Here is a 22,500-nt window from a genome sequence, read left to right on the forward strand (position 1 = left end):
GTTCCTGAAGAGGGGCAACAGCCTCTTGAGTATTTGCAGGGGCAGTAGTCTAGATTATTGACTGATCTGGCCTTGTGACATAAACCAAAATGGCCTTTCTGTGCTGGTACTGCAAACAGCTGAAAGAAAGGGGAAACTACGGCCGTAACTTTTCCTGAGAGCATGCAGCTTTACTGTATGGTTAAATGATGATGGTGCGCTCTTGGGTAAAATATTCCAGATGTAAAATAGTCCCCCATTCAGATCTCCAGGCAGGGACTACTCAGGAGGATGTTGTTATCAGGAGAAAAAAACTAGCTTTTTATGGGTCGGAGCCTGGAATGCCAGATCCCTTAATCGGGCAGGTGGGTTAGAAAATTTAAAAAGGGAAATGGATGTGTTACAGCTAGATATAATGGGAATTAGTGAAGTTCAGTGGCAAGAGGAACACACCTTCTGGTCAGGTGAATACAGGGATAGAAATACAAAATCAAATAGAGGTAATACAGGAGTAGGATTAATAATGAATAAAAAATAGGAGTGTGGGTAAGCTACCGAGAACATCATAGTGAATGCATTATTGTAGCAAAGACAGACCAAACCCCACACCTACCATGGTAGTAGAAGTGTATATGCCAACTAGTTCTGCAGATGATGAAGAGATTGAAGAAATGTATGATGAGATAAAAGAAATTATTCCGATAGCGAAGGGAGACAAAAATTTAATAGTCATGGGGGACTGGAATTCAATAGTAGGAAACAGAAGAGAAGGAAAAGTATTAGGTGAATATAGAATGGGGGTAAGGAATGAAAGAGGAAGCAGCCTGGTAAAATTCTGAAAGAACATAACTGAATCATAGCTAACACTTGGCTTAAGAATCATGGAAGAAGATTGTATACATGGAAGTGGCTTTGAGACACTGGAAGGTTTCAGATAGATTATGTAATAGTAAGGCAGAGATTTAGGAGCCAGGTTTCAAATTTTAAGACATTTCCAGGGCCAGATGCGGACTCTGACCACAATCTATTGCTTATGAGCTGTAGATTAAAACTGAAGAAACTGCAAAAAGGTTGGAGTTAAAGGAGAGGGGACCAGGATAAACTGAAAGAACTATAGGTTGTAGAGATTTTCAGAGACAGCATTAAGGAATAATTGATAAGAATGGGGGAAAGAAATGCAGTAGAAGAAGAATGGGTAGCTCTGAGAGATGAAATAGTGAAGGCAGCAGAGTAGCAAGTAGGTAAAAAGATGATGCAATATGTCTAAGCAGGGGTGGTTCCAGGACAAATGTAAGAATTTAGAGGCATATATCACTAGGGGTAAGATAGATAATGCCTACATGAAAATTAAAGAGACCTTTGGAGAAAATAAAATTACTTGTATGAATATCAAGAGCACAAATGGAAAACCAGTTGTAAGCAAAGAAAGGAAGGCAGAAGGGTGTAAGTAATATATAGAGGGTCTTTTCAAATGTAATGTACTTGAGGGCAATATAATGTAAATGGAAGAAGATGTAGATGAAGATGAAATGGGAGATACGATACTGCGTGAAGAGTATATGACAGAGCACTGGAAGATCTAAGTCGAAACAAGGCCCCAGGAGTAGACAACATTCCATTAGGACTACTGATAGGCTTGGGAAAGCCAACACTGACTAATTCTACTATTTGGTGAGCAAGATGTATGACACAGGTGAAATCACCTCAGACTTCAAGGAAGAATATAATAATTCCAATCCCAAAGAAAGCAGACAAGTGTGAAAAATAATGGACTATTAGTTTAATAGGACATGGCCGCAAAATATTAATCCAAATTCTTCACAGACAAATGGGAAAACTGGTAGAAGCCAACCTCTGTGAAGATCAGTTTGCATTCTGTAGAAATGTTGGAACACATGGAGCAATATTGACCCTATGACATATCTTAGAAGATAGATGAAGGAAAGGCAAACATATGTTTCTAGCATTTGTGGACTTAGAGGAAGCTTTTGACAATGTTGTCTGGAATACTCTCTTTCAAATTCTGAAGGTGGCTGGGGTCAAATAAAGGGAGCGAAAGGCTATTTAAAATTTGTACAGAAACCAGATGGCAGCTAGAAGACTTGAGTGGCAAGAAAGGGAAGCAGTGGTTGAGAAGGGAGTAAGACAGGGTTGTAGCATATCCCTGATGTTATTCAATCAGTATATTGAGCAAGCAGTGAAGGAAAAAAGGAAAATTTGAAGTAGTAATTAAAATGTAAGGAGAAGAAATAAAAACCTTGAGGATTGCTGATGACATTATTATTCTGTCAGAGACAGCAAAGGACTTGGAAGAGCAGTTAAATGGAATGGATAGTGTCTTAAAAGGAGGATATAAGAGGAACATAACAAAAGCAAAACGAGGATAATGGAATGTAGTCAAATTAAATCAGGTGATGCTGAGGGAATTAGATTAGGAAATCAGACACTTAAAGTAGTAGATGAATTTTGCTATTTAGGCAGCAAAATAACTGATGATAGTTGAAGTAGAGAGGATATCAAATGTAGACTGGCAATGGCAAGCAAAGCGTTTCTGAAGAAGAGTAATTTGTTAACATCAAGGATAGATTTATGTCAGGAAGTCCTTTCTGAAAGTATTTGCATGGAGTGAAGCCATATATGGAAGTGAAACATGAACGATAAATAGTTTAAACAAGAAGAGAATAGAAGCTTTGGAAATATGGTGCTACAGCAGAATGTTGAAGATTAGGTGGGTAGATCACATAACTAATGAGGAGGTACTGAATAGAATTGGTGAGAAGAGGAATTTGTGGCACAACTTGACTAGAAGAAGGGATTGGTTGGTAGAACACATTCTGAGGCATCAAGGGATTATTAATTTAGTATTGGAGGGAAGCGCAGAGGGTAAAAGTCATAGAGGTAGACCAAGGCATGTATACACTACACAGATTCAGAAGAATGTAGGTTGCAGTAGTTACTCAGAGATGAAGAAGCTTGCACAGGATAGAGTAGCATGGAGAGCTGAATCAAACCAGTCTCTAGACTGAAGACCACACCAACAACTTGAGTTATGGACTACTTTGCAGAGAAAGAGCAAGTGTAATGTCAAAATGAATATACAAACATGCAAATAAACTAAGAATTACTAATGTTAATGAATACAAAAACTAAGTATCATTCTGTCTGCAAACTGCTTCAACTTTTATTCTGTCTTGCAGGTGATATTTGAGAATGTGTGTGTTACCAACATACGCCATTTGAGGAAGGAAATTTGAGACTATTTACTACAAGCACTATACCTGTGTAACTGAGCATCAAGTGTGTATAACTGCTTCCTGCTCTGTTTCTTAGTACACTATGTTGTGTATATTGGAGTGGTAAATAGTGTCTAAATGTCAGTTGTATGTATTTACTGAAATTACTGAACACAGGGACTGTGTACCTGGCAATAGCAGAGGAGTATAGAGAATCTGAAAGGAGGTGCTACTACAAATGGACTGGAATCTTCTCAAGCAGTGAGACAAGCATATAATACAGAAGAATGTAAATTATCTTATAATTTTGTCTAATTGGTTCATTTATTTATTTTTCAGATTATGTGGAAATGTAAAAGGTTTAAATATGAATCTTTGTGTTAAGTTATGCTTTGAACACATATACATAGTTCTTGCATTTTTGTTCTGTTACACTCACTATTAACATTTTATGTTCATGGAAGTCAATTTCGTGTTGGGCTGGTTGGAAATTTTTTGGGAATTTCATACTAAGTTTCTGGCAGCTGACTAAAGTTTAACTTTTGGGGGGATGTTGAAACATACCAATATGTGATCATTAGGATAAGTATGACATGAAGTGTTGAGCCCAGTTTACAGGCAGCCATATCTATAAGCTTATACAAATTTTGTAACAATCTCATTTCATTTATATAGTCATTTTAAAACACAGTTTATTATACTGATTCATGTTCTGACATGAATTTCATTTTGACCTTAGCAAGCATAGAAATATATCTGCTCTCTGCACTGTTTGGACCATTACTAATCCATATTTGCACATAAAAGAAAAACAATACTCATTTTGTAATTCCAGTATACCTTATAGAAGAAGTGAAACTAGTGGAGATGCTGAGTCAGAGATAGGCACAACAAAAAGACTATCAAACAAAGCTTTTGGACAAACATGTCTTTATTAGAATTAGACAACGTAAGTTTTGTTTGAGAGTCTTCTTGTTGTGCTTAACTGCAACTCAGCATCTTCGCTGTATGGTGAGTAGCAACTATCGTTTTCATAATATTTTCATTATTCCATCCTGGATTTTCCATTGTTTGATTATTAACATTTTATATCTTTATTCTTCATGTCTACATATTTGAAGCCCTCTGGTGCTAGAGAGCTCAGAATTGTGGCGTGTAACATTGTGGTGTGTAATGTAACTAGATCAATTAGTGTGTACCTTATTTTCAAACTTCAGTGTTTTTGATTGCTCACCCTCCACTATTGTTTGAATGGCTCTAAAACATGTCTGTACAAAATTTTGTTGCGATCAAAGCACTGTAAATTATGCCAGCGTGAGTGCAAACTCACATGACAAAGATGGTCTTTCACATTGATTGCAGATGTCTCAGTGACATCAAGTCATGCATGCACATTGCAATGAAATGTTTATTTGCTACTGTTCCTGTCGCATGCATTTGATAGTCTATCTAAGACATCACATCAGTTGCACAGTGCCAAGGAATGTTTTTTTTTTTTTTTTTAATAATAAATATGAAACACCAAGTAACTGGATACATATTACCATCAGGTAGGAGTGCTGGAAGTCTTATGTAGGAGTGCTGGAAGTCTTATAACATACAGGAAGTAAAATTAATGATTAGTGCTAATTTTGTGGTTCATCAGTGCATTACGTTTTGGGAGAAAGCAATAATTCTGCCAAGAGAAATTCACTTGTGTTCACAAAGTCTTGTCAATTTGCATTTATAGTGAGGGAAAAAAAGGCTACAAAAGAGTGTCAAGATGCATGTGAGAGATGTGAAGAGAAGTTTATAAATAATTTGGAGAATTTATTTGACATTGCATACGTTAATGCTGTACAAAGAATCAAGCTTGAAGAATACGCTATGTTTTCACTTTAACAGAGATAGCCAGAGCATAATGGCTATCTTGCAGAGAAAGAAGAAAGAGAAAACAGGCCAGAGAAACAAATCCACTTCTATGTGTTCTGCTGCACTTCATCCTTCATCTGAAGAATCAGATAAGGCACTTTCAAGTTCAGGTAAAATTGGTGTTGATTATGGTAACTTCTTACAATATACTTCTGAGAGAAGTTCATTGAAGAATACTGCAAGGTGAGATACCAAAGATTTTATCACTGAAAAATTAGCACCTGCCTTGGATAGATGCAAGATGAGCATAAAAAGTTCTGTATACAGCTATGTTCTTCAAGTAACAGCAGATGCACTTGGTCACAATACTGAAGAGCTCTGTATAAATAAATCTTCTCTTCATAGAATCAGATGGGAGAAGAGAACAGAATGGTCTGAAACAAGAAAATCAGCTGTCAAGAATGATATCTCTGCATTTATTATTGTTCTTTGGGACTGTACACAGTTGCCAGCACTAAATGCCACAGACTCAAAAGAAGAAAGTAATCCAGTCACTTTTACAGTTCGGGCAGAGAACAGCTCATCAGTGTTGCAAAATTACAGAATGATTCTGGTAAAGGCCACATGAATGCTCTTTGAAATGTGTAAACATGTTGGGGTATTGAAAAGAATATACAAATTCTCTGCAGTGACTGAACTGTCCTAAACACTGGCCAATATAATAGAGCATGCATCTTACTTGAACAAAGTCTGGACACAGAGTTGTATTTCTAGTGTCGTCATAACATATATGAACTTATTTTAAAAAATGTATTTCAATGTAATGTGCATGGTGTAACAAGCAGTCTTGATGTACGAGCTGTGTTCAAAAAATTCTGGAAGTGTGTCCACAAAATTTTTCTGTGTTTACTGTCAATGGTCTCCTTTGAAATATTGTTCTCAACAGTTGATTCTGCTCCCAATGCTTTTTCCACTTCCAGGAGCAGTCTTAGTATGCCTCTTGCTGGAACATGCAAAGTGCCCTCAGTGAATTTCTTTTTTTTTTTTTTTTTATCTCATCCATCACTCCAAATCTCTGTCTTTTCAATGGGGTTTTCAACTCTGGAAGTAAAAAAAAATTTACAAGCACCAGGTCTGGAGGGTACTGAGGATGAGGCATCACAGCTATTTTTTTTTTTTTTTTTCTGTACAATAGTCATACACGAACAAGGATGAATGAGTGGGTGCGTTATTGTGGTGCAACAGCCATGAATTGTCTCACCACATTTCAGACAGTTTCCTTCCAACATTTCCTCACAACCCTAACAACATGTCCCAATAGTACCATCATTAACCAGTTTCTCCCTGTGGCACAGATTCATGATGAACTAATCCTTCGAAGTCAAAGAAAACTACCAGCATAGCTTTGACATTTGACCTGACCTGATGAGCGTCTTTGGTCTTGGAGAGCCTTTCCCAACCCTTTGTGAAGATCGAACTTTGGTCTCAAAATCATAACTGTAGACCTATGTCTCTTCACCAGTTACGATTCTCTCATCTTGTTCTCATTTGCATGATCCAAAAGCTCTTCACAGACTGCAACGAATGTCTTTCCAGTCTTGACTCAGGAGCCGTGGGATGAACTTGGCAGCAACATGATGGATTCCAAAATGCTATGTCAGGATTTCATGATATGATCCATCTGAAATGTTACATTCTTCTGCAGTCTCTCAGACTGTCAGCCTTCAATTGGCATGCACAAATTTGTTGATGTTCCTGGCATGAGTGTTGTCAGTAGATGTCAAAGGGCATCCTGAATAAGGGTCATATTTAACTTCTGTCCAGCGATTTTTAAACCATCTGAACTATTTGTAATACGAAGTACGGCTAAAGCACTCATGACTGAAGACTTCCTGAAACACTTGGTGTGGTTCTGTAAAGGTTTTCTTGAGTTTCACACAAAATCTAATGCAGATGTGTTGCTCCTCTAACTCTGCCATCTCAAAATTTGCAAACTGTGCAGCACAAGGTTTGATTTGATACAGCACTGAACAATAACTAACAGACATACAACAATGAAACTTATGACAGTTACACATTAAACACAGTCACGTACATGTATGCTAACCACATTTAACTTCAACACACCATTGGTGTGAAATTATGAATGGTCCCGAATTTTTTTAACAGACCTTGTACCAGTTTTCTAACATTTGAGGGACAATTGGAAAAGTATCAGTGTCACTAATTTTCAAACAGGTAAAAAGATTGTGGATTTGTTTTTTAATGAGCCAGACATTAAGGAGATGTTAAACATTTATGGAAGTGAATTAGATAAACCAACAGAGGGGAGCAATCGCTATGAACTCTAAGGCTCTGTCTAATGTTTTTAGGATGAAACTTTGGAAAAAGACTGAGAATATACCCTTCTGGTATCAAGCAAATGGATGGCAAGAACAATGTACTGCTTAAAATATTCCTGCTAAGATCACAACTTGAGCTATTCACTAAAAATAAAAACATACTGAGAGATGTCAGTCCTCATTGTAAGAGTTTATGTCAAGCTGTGGTTTCAGCACAATGGAGCCGTAAAAGCTCCTCCTCTGGATCACTGCTTCTTAAAAGCTCTGAAATCATATAAGGGATAGAGTTCACAATTTCAAAAACAGCTGTAAGGAAATTTAGTCATCAATTTTCATATACATCAGAACAGTTGTCTATCTTAATGCATATTGATAATGAAGTAGACATTCAAACCAACTCAAAATGGAAGCAAATTTGGACAGAGAGAACCTATAAATGGGAATGAGATATAGCTCTTTTTGTGGAGAATTGGATGCACCATAATATGGTAAGTTTAATTTTACGCTATTCTTATTACCATTTTAATTAACTCATTTATATCTCCTAATTCACTCTCATCTTCATTTCAGAGAAAACATTAGTTGACTTTGAGTCAAGCAAGAGTAGAGATCTGACCTCTTGCCTGAAGTTTATGGAAACTAGTTTTATTCAACAATGCCCTTCAACATAGACAACCAATACTTCATATTTAGTTACTAAAAGGATATTATAATGATACAGCCTTCCCCAAGACTCTACTGAAGAGACTGATACCACCTTTTTTGAATGCATCTGGGTGGTTGTCGGAAGAGTCAGTGCTTCCTAGGGACTTGTGTGTGTGTGTGTGTGTGTGTGTGTGTGTGTGTGTGTGTGTGTGTGTGTGTGTGTGTGTGTCTTTATATATATCATTCTGTATAATTAGCTAAAACACTTGATATTCACTGTGAAAGCATATAGAATGTTGCGGAAGGACATATATTATGATGATTGTCAGCAGATTGTTGTCATTAACAAAATTATGTACAGGTGCTGCGTTAGAAGTTTAATCAAGAAATTGAAATGTTAAATATCTGGCAGCAAATATTAAGAGGCTGTGGAAACGTTGGCATAAGTAACTGGCACCTCTAATAATCTTAATTGCAGTTGATTGGTGGGTTGTCACAGAGAACATCATTATCTTGAGAAACGTGTAGCGGGACTTTGAATTTCACCTCGATACACTCATTCCTTCAGATATAAATTATCCCGTCGCAGCTGTATGATCGCTCAATGGCAGAGAAAATACTAAAATTGTAACTCTCTCCCTTTTTTTCCCCTTTATTTTATTTTATTTTTATTTTTATTTTTATTTTATTTTATTTTATTTATTTATTTATTTTTTTTTTCTGTCCGTTTCTTTTGTCTCTCGAGAGCGGAAGTTTAATGCAGATGTAAAAATCTTATTAGCTAGTCTTGGTCTGATTAAGATGAAAAAAAACTTGTTAAAGTGTAGACGTATTGTGGAAGTTGTTATGAAATTCGTAGGATGGAAGTAGCAACGTAAAATAAATTGCATTCAGTATCAAGATGATTTTAATTTGTATAAATTAGGGATTCCTGTACGATTGCAAGATTTCGGAGCAGCTACTACTTTCCATGCAGAAATGAAGTAGGAGATTTTTGAAGACGTGGACGCCGCACGAAAGAAGACGTATGTTAACATGGTAAAGTATTAACTCTTATCTACGCCATTTCCCCTGTTAATCACATTTTGTTATTTTCTGTTCTCCTTCAAATAATTTTTGTAGTGGAAATTGGTTTGACTTTTGCTCAGAAACGCCACAAGGACCACCCCAACAATAGCTTTTCTGAATCACGAAGTCCAATAACTTTTCTGTAATACGAAGTATGACTTGCATTTCATTCTTTCCCTTTTTTCACGGTCATTAACGATTTTAAAAACCCCTTTTTATCCAAAATTTCTTCCCACATTTTCATTCTTTTCTTTTCTTCTCTTTTTCTTTTTTATTAACCACTACATACGGCTTAAAAGTTATTACGAATTGTTTACATTACACAGCTTTCCGATTTTCAGAATTTAAGGGCTTATTTGTAGTTGGATAAAGCACGAGATTTGTACTGTCACTGAATGTTAGTAACCAAATCCAAACTGTAGTTAATTATGTAACTAAAATAATACAAGAGACATTAATGTAATTAAATTTCAGATTGATTTTTTTATATTTAAAGTTACAGAAAATTCTAAAAAAATTATGTCATACTATATTGTATTTTATACCTTACTCAGCTGTAACATCAGTTTCTTTACATTTTGTAAAATTTAATTGTAACATCAAAATTGTACAAAATTAATAATGGGTTATTTAGAAATTTATTGTTAAAATTCTATATAAAGCAATGCAGAGAGGCTGCAAGGGAGTTGTTGAGTTGTTGGTTTGTCAGTCAGTCAAAGAAATCTATGAAGTATGTCAGTCAGTGTTTTTCATAATGTGATGAGTATACAGTTCAGTTGTCAATAAATTTTGTGAAGTTAGAAACTGTTATATTCTTTCAGAAAATGAACTCCAGGCAATAGAAAGTTAAGTTAAATGTAACAATACGAGTGGAACATTATATTTGGTGGAGTTGAGTTGGGATTTGATGACTGAAATTGGAACAATTCAAGTGTAGATCAAAGTTTTAGTGGAGATGGTTCCAGTGAAAATGTCACCATGAGTACTCCAACTGCACAGGGAAGAGTAGGCGGAGATGATTTGTTAATGTTATTAATGCAGCACGTGAAAGAAGGGAAGGAACAGATGGGACAGATTAGACAAGAAATGAAGGAACAGATGGGACAGATTAGGAAGGATACTACTAAGATACGGGAAATCCAGGATGGTATGGCAGCACTAAAAATTACAATTGAGAGAGGGCAGGGTGAACTCAATATTTGTGTAGGAGCAGTAAAAGGAAGGTTACAGATATTAGAAACTAATTTCACACAAGAATTGTCCAAAAACAAGGAAAGATTCGAAAAACTAGATAAACATGTAGAAGTAGAAAATTCTAAACTGAAGGTAGAGATTGTTCAGACCAGGAGAATCTGAGAAGATAAAGTAGAAACTTACAAAAGGAACTCTGAGTTAAAACTTAGACATTTCTAATCAAATAAGTAATGTAGAACTGAAATGTGATGAAAAAATAGATTTGTGTAAAAATAATGTTGTAGATTTAAGTTAGAAAGTTGTAGAATTGCAAGAGGGTGTAGCCCAAGGAAATTTTGTTAGCAATATTAATTGTGTATGGGGTGGCATACCTATGCTATATGCTATTGTTATACCTTTGCATAAAAAGGGGGATAGATCTGATGTCAACAATTACCGTCCAATCTCCCTTCTAACAGCTTTATCCAAAATTTTTGAGAAAGTAATGTATTCAAGAGTAGCTTCACATATCTGTAAAAATGAAGTATTAACAAAATGTCAGTTTGGTTTCCAGAAAGGTTTTTCAACAGAAAATGCCATATATGCTTTCACCAGTCAAATTTTGAATGATATGAATAACCGAACACCACCCATTGGGATTTTTTGTGATCTCTCAAAGGCTTTTGATTGTGTAAATCATGAAATTCCGCTAGACAAGCTCAAGTATTGTGGCATGAGTGGGACAGTGCACAAATGGTTTAATTCGTACCTAACTGGAAGAGTGCAGAAAGTTGAAATAAGTAGTTCTCATAACATGCAAAGATCAGTACATTCCTCAAACTGGGGAACTATCAAGAATGGGGTTCCACAAGGGTCAGTCTTGGGTCCTTTGTTGTTCTTATTATATATTAATGACTTGCCATTCTATATTCATGAAGAGGCAAAGTTAGTTCTCTTTGCTGATGATACAAGTATAGTAATCACACCTGACAAACAAGAATTAACTGATGAAATTGTCAATACTGTCTTTCAGAAAATTACTAAGTGGTTCCTTGTAAACAGACTCTCACTGAATTTTGATAAAACACAGTACATACAGTTCCGTACAGTGAATGGTATGACGCCATTAATAAATATAGACCTTAATCAGAAGCATATAGCTAAGGTAGAATATTCCAAATTTTTAGGTGTGTCCATTGATGAGAGATTAAATTGGAAGAAACACATTGATGATCTGCTGAAATGTTTGAGTTCAGCTACTTATGCAATAAGGGTCATTGCAAATTTTGGTGATAAACATCTTAGTAAATTAGCTTACTACGCCTATTTTCACTCATTGCTTTCATATGGCATCATATTTTGGGGTAATTCATCACTGAGGAATAAAGTATTTATTGCACAAAAGCATGTAATCAGAATAATAGCTGGAGTCCACCCAAGATCATCCTGCAGACATTTATTTAAGGATCTAGGGATATTCACAGTAGCTTCTCAGTATATATACTCTCTTATGAAATTTGTTATTAACAACCAAACCCAATTCAAAAGTAATGGCAGTGTGCATAACTACAATACTAGGAGAAAGGATGATCTTCACTATTCAAGATTAAATCTAACTTTGGCACAGAAAGGGGTGAATTATACTGGCACTAAAGTCTTTGGTCACTTACCAAATAGTATCAAAAGTCTGACAGATAACCAACAAGTATTTAAGAAGAAATTAAAAGAATTTCTGAATGACAACTCCTTCTACTCCATAGAGGAATTTTCAGATATAAATTAAGAAAAAAAAATATTAAAAAAAATATAAAAAAATAAAAAATAAAAAAATAAAGAAAAACAAAAAAACACAAAAAATAAAGTTGTTATATTAACTTAAGTATGTTGTTAAATTAACCTAATTATGTCATGTATTGGAAAATTCGACTCGTTCCATATCATTACGAAATAACGTATTCATGATCCATGGAACTTGTATTAATCTAATCTAATCTAATCTAATCTTTAAAATGCTTTCTAGGAGAAGAGAAATTGCATCCTGTTGATTTTTTACAGTATTGTCAGGATAATTTTAGGAATGAAATGACAGACAATATTAAAATTAAAATTTGTTAAGCGATTTTTGGATGGGGAAGCAATCTCATGGGCCAATCAGAATGTACATTCTACCATGTCATACAATGAATTTGAAAGAAAGTTCTTAAATAAGTTTTGGTCAGAATCTGAGCAAGATTTGATGAAAAGTGAGTTTTTGAATGGTCGAATGTATAGGGAAGGTGATGGTAACATTAAGTGTTTTTTTGAAAGCCAATTGAGGAAATTAGTACACTTAGACAAACCTTTTGACAAACAAATACAAATAGATGCCTTAAAAAGGAGATTACTGAAAAGAGTACAGTGGGAGTAGATATATGGACCAGACAACTCTGTAGATCAGTTCTTGAGATATGTAGATAAATTGGATAGAGCCTTTGAGAAAAATGAAAGGTTAAATAATGGCAGATTTGGCAATCAACTTTCTGGGGAGTGGAATCAGAGCAGGAATCAAGGCAAGAATGATAATGAAAATCAGAATAATAACAGTGGTTACAATAGAAGTGATAATAGATGGATAAACCATAGTAATGGGAATGGAAACGGAGGACATGACGACAGGGAGGGACCTTGGGAGAATAGTAACAGACAATAAGATAATCACCAATCAGGACGAGGCAATTTAAACTGACGGATGTCTCATTGGGAACCTGTCAGTTTGGGGCGAGAAGTAAGTACCGAAATAAGGCTAAACACCACCGGCCTACAGACATACATTGAAAATAATTACACAAGACAGAGTGATCAGAGATATTGGAAATGTCAGATCTAATGTAAGAAGAGCACATCAGATTAGCAAATTACAGTTTGACAGTAAATTCTGTCAAAGTATGAATGAAAGTGTCGAAGATTAGTATTAGCATCTGTAAGAATGTTGAAGAAGTTCCATTAGAGGAGGAAACTATCTCAAGTCTATATAATCTGTGTGTGGTGAAGAATTTTGTGAAGAAACTGTTGGTTCTGATGATAATCTTGATGAGTTTGGATTAAGTAAATTAATGGAGGGAGAATCTATCCCTGTTAAGCACTTTACTGATGAAACCTGTATAGTGTACTTGTCAACAGTTCTGATGATCATCAGATAAGGACCATGTGGACAGCCATTATGATTTAGATGTGATGCTAGAAACTTTATGGGATACTTAACAAGGGTTATAGTGATAGTCACAGAGTAAAAAGGGTCATCAAGATTATCTGTGAAGAACTGCATTCCAACTGGGAAGGTAGAACCAAACAGCAGGCTTACAGTGAGATCAGTTCTGGGAAAAGTTGACAGCGTGTAAAAGAGGGACATGACATCAAGAAATCATCTGATGTAGCTCTATGTAAAATTCAGACAAGTACGAGAAATTGTGCAGGCAAAAATGATATAAACGACTTGGACTTTAGAGAGATTGAGGATGATTTGTTGCATGAAGATGAGGAAAGCAGGTAGGAAACAGTTTTCTTAAGGGAGAAACTGGTAGGTACAGCAAAGTTGTAAACAGGCAAGCCTTAATATCTTTCACCATTAATGATATACAGTATAACCAAGGATGTTTTGTAGTACCTGACCTCAATGAAAATACTTTGTTCAGAATGAATTGGATAGAAGGAGTAAATGCAGATTTTGTCTGTAATAACAAAAAATTAAGGCTTACTAACCCAAAGACAGATGTAACACATGTGACTGAACTAATCATACAAAATTGCCTAGAGAACAATTTTCAAATTAGAAGAGTGATTTGTGCAAATGAAAAGACTGATGTTAATGAGGAAGACAATGAAGAAGAATTCATTGAAGACAAGTATGCTGAATTAGTGGCCTCCAAACTAAAAGAAGCTGGAAGTTTAGATAAAGAACAGGCAGATCAATCAGGTACTTTGTTGTGGGAATACAAAGATGTGATTAGTGAGAAAACTGGAAAAGTGAAAAACTATGAATGTAGACTTAATCTAAGACCTCACAAACCACTTTTCATCAAACCATATGGAGTACCCATCTCAAAAAGAAAAGCTGTGGAGAAAGAACTACAAAAGATGGAAGAGTGGGAAGTAATTGATAGGAGCAATAGGGCATACAATAACCAGTTGGTGGTAGTTACCAAACGTTATGGTGGAGTAAGACTTGTGCTTGATTCAAGACATTTAAACAAATACCTTGAGAGGGAAACTGATCTCCCTGAGAACATAGACAAATTATTACATAAATTTGAACATATGAAGTACATGTCTAGTTTAGACTTAACAGCATCAGGTACCATTGGAGATTCAGTCTAGAAACTATACTGCGTTTTTGTATGGAGGAAGATGTTATTGCTATAGTGTTGTACCATTTGTCCTTAATGTATCAGTTGCAAAATTTATCCCAACATTGGATTTCATTCTAGGAAATGAACTGTTAAGCAAAGTAATCCTTTATGTTGATGACATACTTGTAACAGGAAAGAGTTGGTAAGTACATATACATTTGTTGGGTGAAGTGTGTTACAGATTGAGACAGGGAGGCATGTCATTAAAACTAGAGAAGTGTAAAATCGGAGTTAAACAGCTCAAATTTTTAGGCCATACCATCTCATAAGAAGGAATTTTACCTGATGAAGAAAATCTTGAAGCCATTGCAGAATTTCTTGCACCCAATACTAAAAAACAGCTTAAATCATTCTACCGGAAGTTTGTCAGAAATCAAGATTTAAATGCAGCACGTTTGAACAACTTGTTGAAGAAGAACACCATTTGTGTATGGGACAAGGATTGTCAGGAAGCACTCAACAACATCAGGAAACAGATGTGCAATAGTAAAATGTTATATAGACCTGATCCTGCAGAGCCATTCTGCATTATGAGTGACTACGGAATGGGAGCTCATTTGTTCCAATAAAAGATTGTAGGTGGTGTGATGGAGCATAGATCAATAGCTTTTGCCAGTAGAACCTAACAAAAAACATGAGAAGTCATATACTGTCACTGAAAAAGAATTGTTAGCAGTCTATTGGGCTTTCACCAAGTTCAAAAATTACTTATTAGGACTTCAAGTAGTGGTACACACAGACCTTAAGGCTTTGATCTATATACAAGAGTGTACTTTGCATCACAGCAGGATAACCAGGTGGGCACTATTCCTCCAGCAATTCAACTATACAGTAAAGTACATGACAGGTGAAGAAAATCTAATTGCTGATGCTCTATCAAGATTGCCAAAGTGAGGCAAAGGTGAAAATAACAGTGATGAGTGTGAAAGGGAATTTTGGATTATGTATCTAAAAGGGGTGAAAGATGAGAATGAAATCAGAAAAATTTGTAATGACATCTGTAGATATCAGAACCATGATTCCAACTGGAAGTTAGTTATGGATTATCTGGGTATGAGAGGATATGAGAAAGTAGAGTAGTATTATAAAGTACACAAGGGTATACTTTTCAGAAGATACAGTGCAGACAGTGATGCTTGGAGACTGTGTTGGCCAGAGCAGTATATTGAAGTATTGATAAGTATGTACATGAGAGTTTTGGATATTGTGGGACACTGAAATGTATCCAAAACGTTCAAGAAAATGTGTACTTTTACAACTTTGCCTGGAGAGTGAGGAAGCAATTATCTACATGTGACAGGTGCCAGAGGGTAAAAGTCAGTAATCAAACCTGCAAAGGATATATGCTAAACATATTGCCAAAAGAACAACTACAACTTGTAGCAGTTGATCTTTATGGATCATTGCCTAAGGATAAAGGAGGATTTTGTTACATATTTGTCATGGTGCATCTTTTTTCAAAATTCATTAAACTATATCTATTGAGGAAAGCAACAAGTAAGAACATCATTTTGAAAATTAGAAGAGACCATTTCACAAAGGTAGGAAAACCGAAGAGCATACTTTCTGACAATGGAGCACAATTTACTTCTAAACTTACAAAAACATTTGTTGAGGATGAGAACATAAAACATATTCTGATATATGATTATCACCCGTCATGCAATCCGTCTGAACATTACATGAGAGAAATAGGGAGATTATTTAGAACTTATTGCAACAAAAATCATGTAAGATGGATAAAGTACGTAGACAGCTTTGAAGATATACTGAACATCTTACAACATTTGTCTACTGGGTTCTGCCCATATGAAATAATGTACCACAAGAAACCACCAAATCTGATCAATGAATTAATTGACTTCCCAGCATGTAAGCTTATGAGTTCACAGGAAAGAGACAAAATAGACATGAAAGTAATGGAACAACAAGGGAAATTGAGGAAAAACAAACATGATAAGAAGTTGAAACCTACAAATTTTAAAATTGATGATCTGGTGCTTGTGAAAACACATGAAAAATCCAAGGCTATAAGTAATGAATTAAAGAATTTAATGATATGAATATAATAGAGGGAAACATTCCACATGGGAAAAATATATCTAAAAACAAAGATGATGTGACTTACCGAACGAAAGTGCTGGCAGGTCGATAGAAACGCAAAAAAACACAAACATACACACGAAATTCTAGCTTTCGCAACCAACGGTTGCTTCGTCAGGAAAGAGGGAGGAGAGGGAAAGACGAAAGGATGTGGGTTTTAAGGGAGAGGGTAAGGAGTCATTCCAATCCCGGGAGTGGAAAGACTTACCTTAGGGGGAAAAAAAGGACGGGTATACACTCGCACACACACACATATCCATCCGCACATACACAGACACAAACAGAGAATCTTTTTGGTTTTGATGCCTTTCACGTTTTTGGGTTCTCCATAGATGATTCAGTCAATATCGTCTCTGATGCTATTCCTTATGCTCAATTGGATTCCTTGTTGATGACATTTTCGTCCCTTTTTTCTCCTGGGTTAGGCCGTGCAAACTACTTTGAAGCTCATATCATGCTCAAACCCACTGCTCGCCCTAAGTTTTTTTGGGCTCGGCCCATTCCTGTGGCCCTTCATGATCGGGTAAAACGGGAGCTTGATCATCTCACTGCTTCAGGGGTCTTGCTTCCTGTCACTTCCAGTGAGTGGTCCTCTCCTGTCGTTGTCGTTGCTAAGCCAAATGGCGATATTCATCTCTGTGGTGATTTCAAAGCCACTGTAAATGCGCAATGCCTCATCGACACTTACCCTATGCCGTGACCTGAAGAATTGTTCACTAAACTTGCAGGAGGACAGTATTTTTCTAAAATTGACCTGTCAGAAGCTTATCATCAACTTCCTCTCGACGCTGCTTCCTGGCAGTTTCTGGTCCTTAACACGCCTTTCAGCCTCTATCAGTACCAACGATTGCCATTCGGGGTTGCCAGTACCCCTGCTCTCTTTCAGCGATTCTTGGAACAATTATTGCTCCCTGTCCCTGGGTGTATAAATTACACGGACGACATTGTTGTCACTGGCTCCACCACTGAAGAACATCTTCAGAACCTCTGCATATTTTTTCATGTCTTACAGACTGCTGGCCTTAAGTGTAATCTTCCGAAATCACAATTTTTTCAGGCATCTATCACGTACTTGGGGTTTCAACTCTCTCGGGATGGTATTCGTCCGGTTCAGCGAACTGTCACTGCGATCAATGCCCTTCCTCACCCTACATCTGTTAAGGAACTGCAGGCCTTCTTGGGGGAAATACCATACTATCACAAGTTTTTACCGTCTGCTGCGTCAGTGGCTCAGCCGTTGCATCGCTTGTTGCATAAAAACGTGCCTTTTCACCGGTCCGCATCATGCAATGTGGCTTTCCAGAAATTGAAGACTATGCTGAAACAGGCCCCATGCCTGGCTACTTATCAACCTGGCCAAAATCTTGTTCTTGCCACGGATGCCTCTCAATATGGGATCGGTGCAGTCCTTGTGCACCGTTTTTCTGACGGCTCTGAACAACCCATTGCTTATGCCTCCAGAACACTCACAGATGCCCAACAAAAGTATTCTCAAATTGAAAAAGACGCTTTGGCCATTATTTATGCTCTTAATAAGTTTGATGTTTTTCTCTATGGATCCAAATTTCATCTTGTTACGGATCACAAACCACTTGTTTCCTTGTTTCATCCATCATCGTCACTTCCTGACAAGGCTGCACACTGCCTCTAGCATTGGGCTCTTTACTTGTCTTGTTTCAATTATAAGATTCATTTACAGCCAACGGCTCAACATGTGAATGCTGATGCAATCTCTCGCCTTCTCATGGGTCCTGATCTGGCATTCGATAGGGGCGAACTTTTGTGTGTCCACCTGGATGTTGCCAACCAGTGGGTTGTGGACAGATTCCCCATCACCGGGTACCGGCTGGCGGCTGCTACGGGTTCTGATCCTACTCTCTCCCGGGTTTTATGCTGTATTCAGAAGGGTTGGCCAGATCGTCATTCCGCTAAGACTTCTGACCCGTTGCGGAACTATTACGCTTTGCGCTACCGCCTCACGGCTAGGGATGGTGTTATGCTCCTTTCCACCAACAATGCTTCGCCGTGTGTGGTGGTACTTGCGTCTTTGCATGCTTCAGTCTTGTGCCTCCTTCACCAAGGGCACTGGGGTGTCTCTTGCACAAAATCTCTGGCGTGCTGTCATGTGTACTGGCCTGGCATCGACTCTGAAATAGCACATATGGTCACTGTCTGCGGCCCTTGTGTGTCACAGGCTGTCTCCCCGAAGTCATCTTTGTCACCGTGGCCTTTGCCTGAGACGCCCTGGGAGCGCATTCATGCTGACTTCGCGGGACCTTTTTAGGTACTTATTGGCTCCTCGTAATTGACGCCTACTCTAACGTTCCTTTCATTGTCCGTTGCACATCGCCTACCACTGCAACCACAAGTGCTCTCACCTGCATTTTTTCTTTGGAAGGCCTACCCTCCACTCTTGTTACTGATAATGGTCCACAATTTGCCTCTTCCGAATTTGTGGATTATTGTGCTCGTCATGGCGTTATGCATGTCACGGCCCCTCCGTTCCATCCTCAATCAAATGGTGAGGCTGAACAACTGGTCTGCACATTTAAGGCTTAGATGCCGAAACTCCTGACTTCTTTTGCTGCTGATGATGCGCTTCTCCAGTTTCTGGCTTCTTACCGTTTCACACCCATGGGCAACCACAGCCCGGCTGAGCTCTTACATGGCCGACAGCCCCCCACGCTACTTCATCTTCTGTGGCCTTCCACCTCATGGCTGCGGTTGCCTTTGCTTGGCCGGTTCACCGCCGACGACCTTGTCTGGGTACGGGGATATGGCAGGCAGCCAAAATGGAGTCCGGGCCACATCTTATGACACCGTGGCCGACGCCTGTATGAAATCCAGATGGGCAGAGGTGTTGCAGTGCGTCATTCAGACCAGCTTCAGCCTCATGTGCTGGCAACACCTGTTCCACATGCTACACCACCTTCAGCTCTACCTGATGCTCGGGATCTTGGCATCTCTCACTACTCACAATGCAGCCCTCTCACCATCATCTCGGTGCCAGTACAAGAACGGATGCCACCAGGAGATGTGCCCATGCAGGAACTGGATGACCATCATCTGTCGGAGCCAATCTACTTGCCTCCTTCTCCTACGGACGCCGACACATCACCCATGTCTCCTGTTATATCAACTGGACTTGCCGCAATGGGCAGATTGGCGCATGGGGCCCAAGCAGATTCGACCCCTACATCTCCTGTCATCTTAACCCGTTATCATTGGGGACACTCCTGTCCATATGGGAAGCCTCCTCCTCGAGACTTTACGGCCAGTCACACAACGACTATGGATGTTAGCAATCTACAGGCCACCTCCATCAAGACCAGTGAAGAAATTTCAAAGGGGGGAAAAGTGTTGTGACTCGCCTATCATTCAAAGTGCCGCCACGCAATTACGTGCATCCTCTACATGCGGCACTGTCTGCCAGCCATGCAGCAGCTGCGCCACCTAAGCGGCCAGCCAGCCAGTGGCCGCTAGACTTGGACTCAGTGCTCATTCGAATGTTACCGTGTTCACATGTCTTGCTTTGTCAACTTGCTCAGTGACTTATATGTGTTGTGTTGTTTCGAAATATATGTGTTCAACTTGACATTATAACAGTTTTACATTATTGAGAAATAGGGAAGAGAGTGTCATGGACATAATACAGGAGTTTGGGTGCACCTCATTAAAACAAAGATGTTTCTCATTGTGGCAAAATTTTCTCATTAAATTTTATTCATAAATGCAAAAATGTTTTGTTGATTCTGACCTACACAGAGAGAAATGATCATTATAATAAAATAAGGGAAATCAAAGCTTGCACAGGAAGATGTTGCTGTTCATTTTTTCCCTATGATGTTCAAGAGTGGAATAATAGAGAATTATTGTGAAGGTGGTTTGATGAAACCTCTGTCAGGCATTTAAGTGTCACTTACAGAGTAGCCATGTAGATGTAGATGCAGATGATCCTACCAACATACACAATAAATATTATCTTTTTTTCATAGCTTTAAAAGGATAAAATTAATTTCCAGTATTCTATGAGTTATTTTTAGTGGACAGTTACTTCTTATTAATCATTAAAAATGGGTAGATGACTAAATATAGTATAGTCACAAAATGTAGCAATATAGAGTATTGAGGCATACCCAGCTGTGAGATGAAAATATTTACATACATCCACTGCAGCTGTCTTTGTTTGATCACTCACGTGTGCATTGCTCAGATACCGTTGTGCTACTTGTTCTAAAGCATCATCAGTCCATGGCTATGAAGAGATGAAAATGAGATGTTAGTCAAAGTGTTTATGTGATGAAAAATACAATATATATGGATAAGAGTACATAAAAAGTTCCATTTAATGAACAAACTACAAATTCCACATATTCAGTGTATGTGTAAGGGTATAAGAACCACATTCAAAACAAATAGTGCCATGTCTGAATTCAGTAGCCCATTTCTAAAATGCTGAAAATGAAGGACCAAATGCCTCATTTGTCAACATTGAAAAACTGTTGCACCATGCATGATGTTTAGATGTATAACCTCTGTGCTACAAACTGTATCCACAATAAATTATGCAGACAGTATCCATGTATGCCACAAAATGGACATACAAAATTATAACATAGTACCACACACTATTCAAGAGATATGGTGTCATAAACAATGAGATGCATGAAAACCTGCCACATTGTGCATGGCATTTAAATTTATTACTTCTTTTCTATTAACTCCATTCACAGCACATTTTGCAGACAGTATCGACATATGCAACTGAATGCAGCTACAAAATTATATCATTGTATGACACACAGATCAGGACATGTGACCTCATAAACACTGAGATGTGTGAAAAACTGACATATGATACTTGGCATTCAAATTTAATACCCCTACGCTAATAACTCTATTTGTGACATATTACACAGAGAGTATCCTCATATGCCATTGAATGTACCTACACAAATACATCAATGTGTGACACATAGTTCAAGCGATATGATGTCATAAACACAGATGTGTGAAAAATTGCCATATCATGCATGAAGTATTAATACACATATAATTTACTACTAAGACACTCACACAGTTGAGTCAAATTAAGGAAATCCCTGACACCTGGCAGCTCTTTTAACAGCTTTCAGCTGCAAAGTACAAATGACTGTAGGCAAAAGCAGTAGCCATCTGTAGAACTATGGAGAGGCATTGCCGTAGGGATTACAAAATCATGTTTTAGACACACGAAGCAGCTGTGCCCAGCATACAGAAAACTGTCCAGATTAATGTTTCTTCACTTGTATACTGTAATTATATGTTTGTACATTATGCATATCTCTTTGTACAACTGCTCATAACTTCAAAGATGTTTTCATAAATAGACGGAAATGAACTTTTTTCAATACTTCACTACAAACACTGTTCATTTCCTTGTTTCCATTTCTAATAGAAAATTGTAAAAAGGAATACTCAGGTAATGCCAGCTTTGTCAGCTAGTTTGGTGATAATCCTTGGAAATATTTGGCAATATAATTTATGCATTTGGATGAAACATACATCACAAAATTATTTTGAACAGTCACATAAGCAAAGCTATTGTGTAGATCAAGATTATATACAATTTATTTTTAGCAATACCTATTTAAACCACCAAAACAAAATTTCATTGACAGCAGTGCCATCTCTTTCACAAGTCAATTACTTTTCACCTTGGCCTCACATGGGACTGTGATT

This window comes from Schistocerca nitens, chromosome 5 (genome assembly GCF_023898315.1).
Source record: "Schistocerca nitens isolate TAMUIC-IGC-003100 chromosome 5, iqSchNite1.1, whole genome shotgun sequence".
Taxonomy (NCBI): Eukaryota; Metazoa; Arthropoda; class Insecta; order Orthoptera; family Acrididae; genus Schistocerca; species Schistocerca nitens.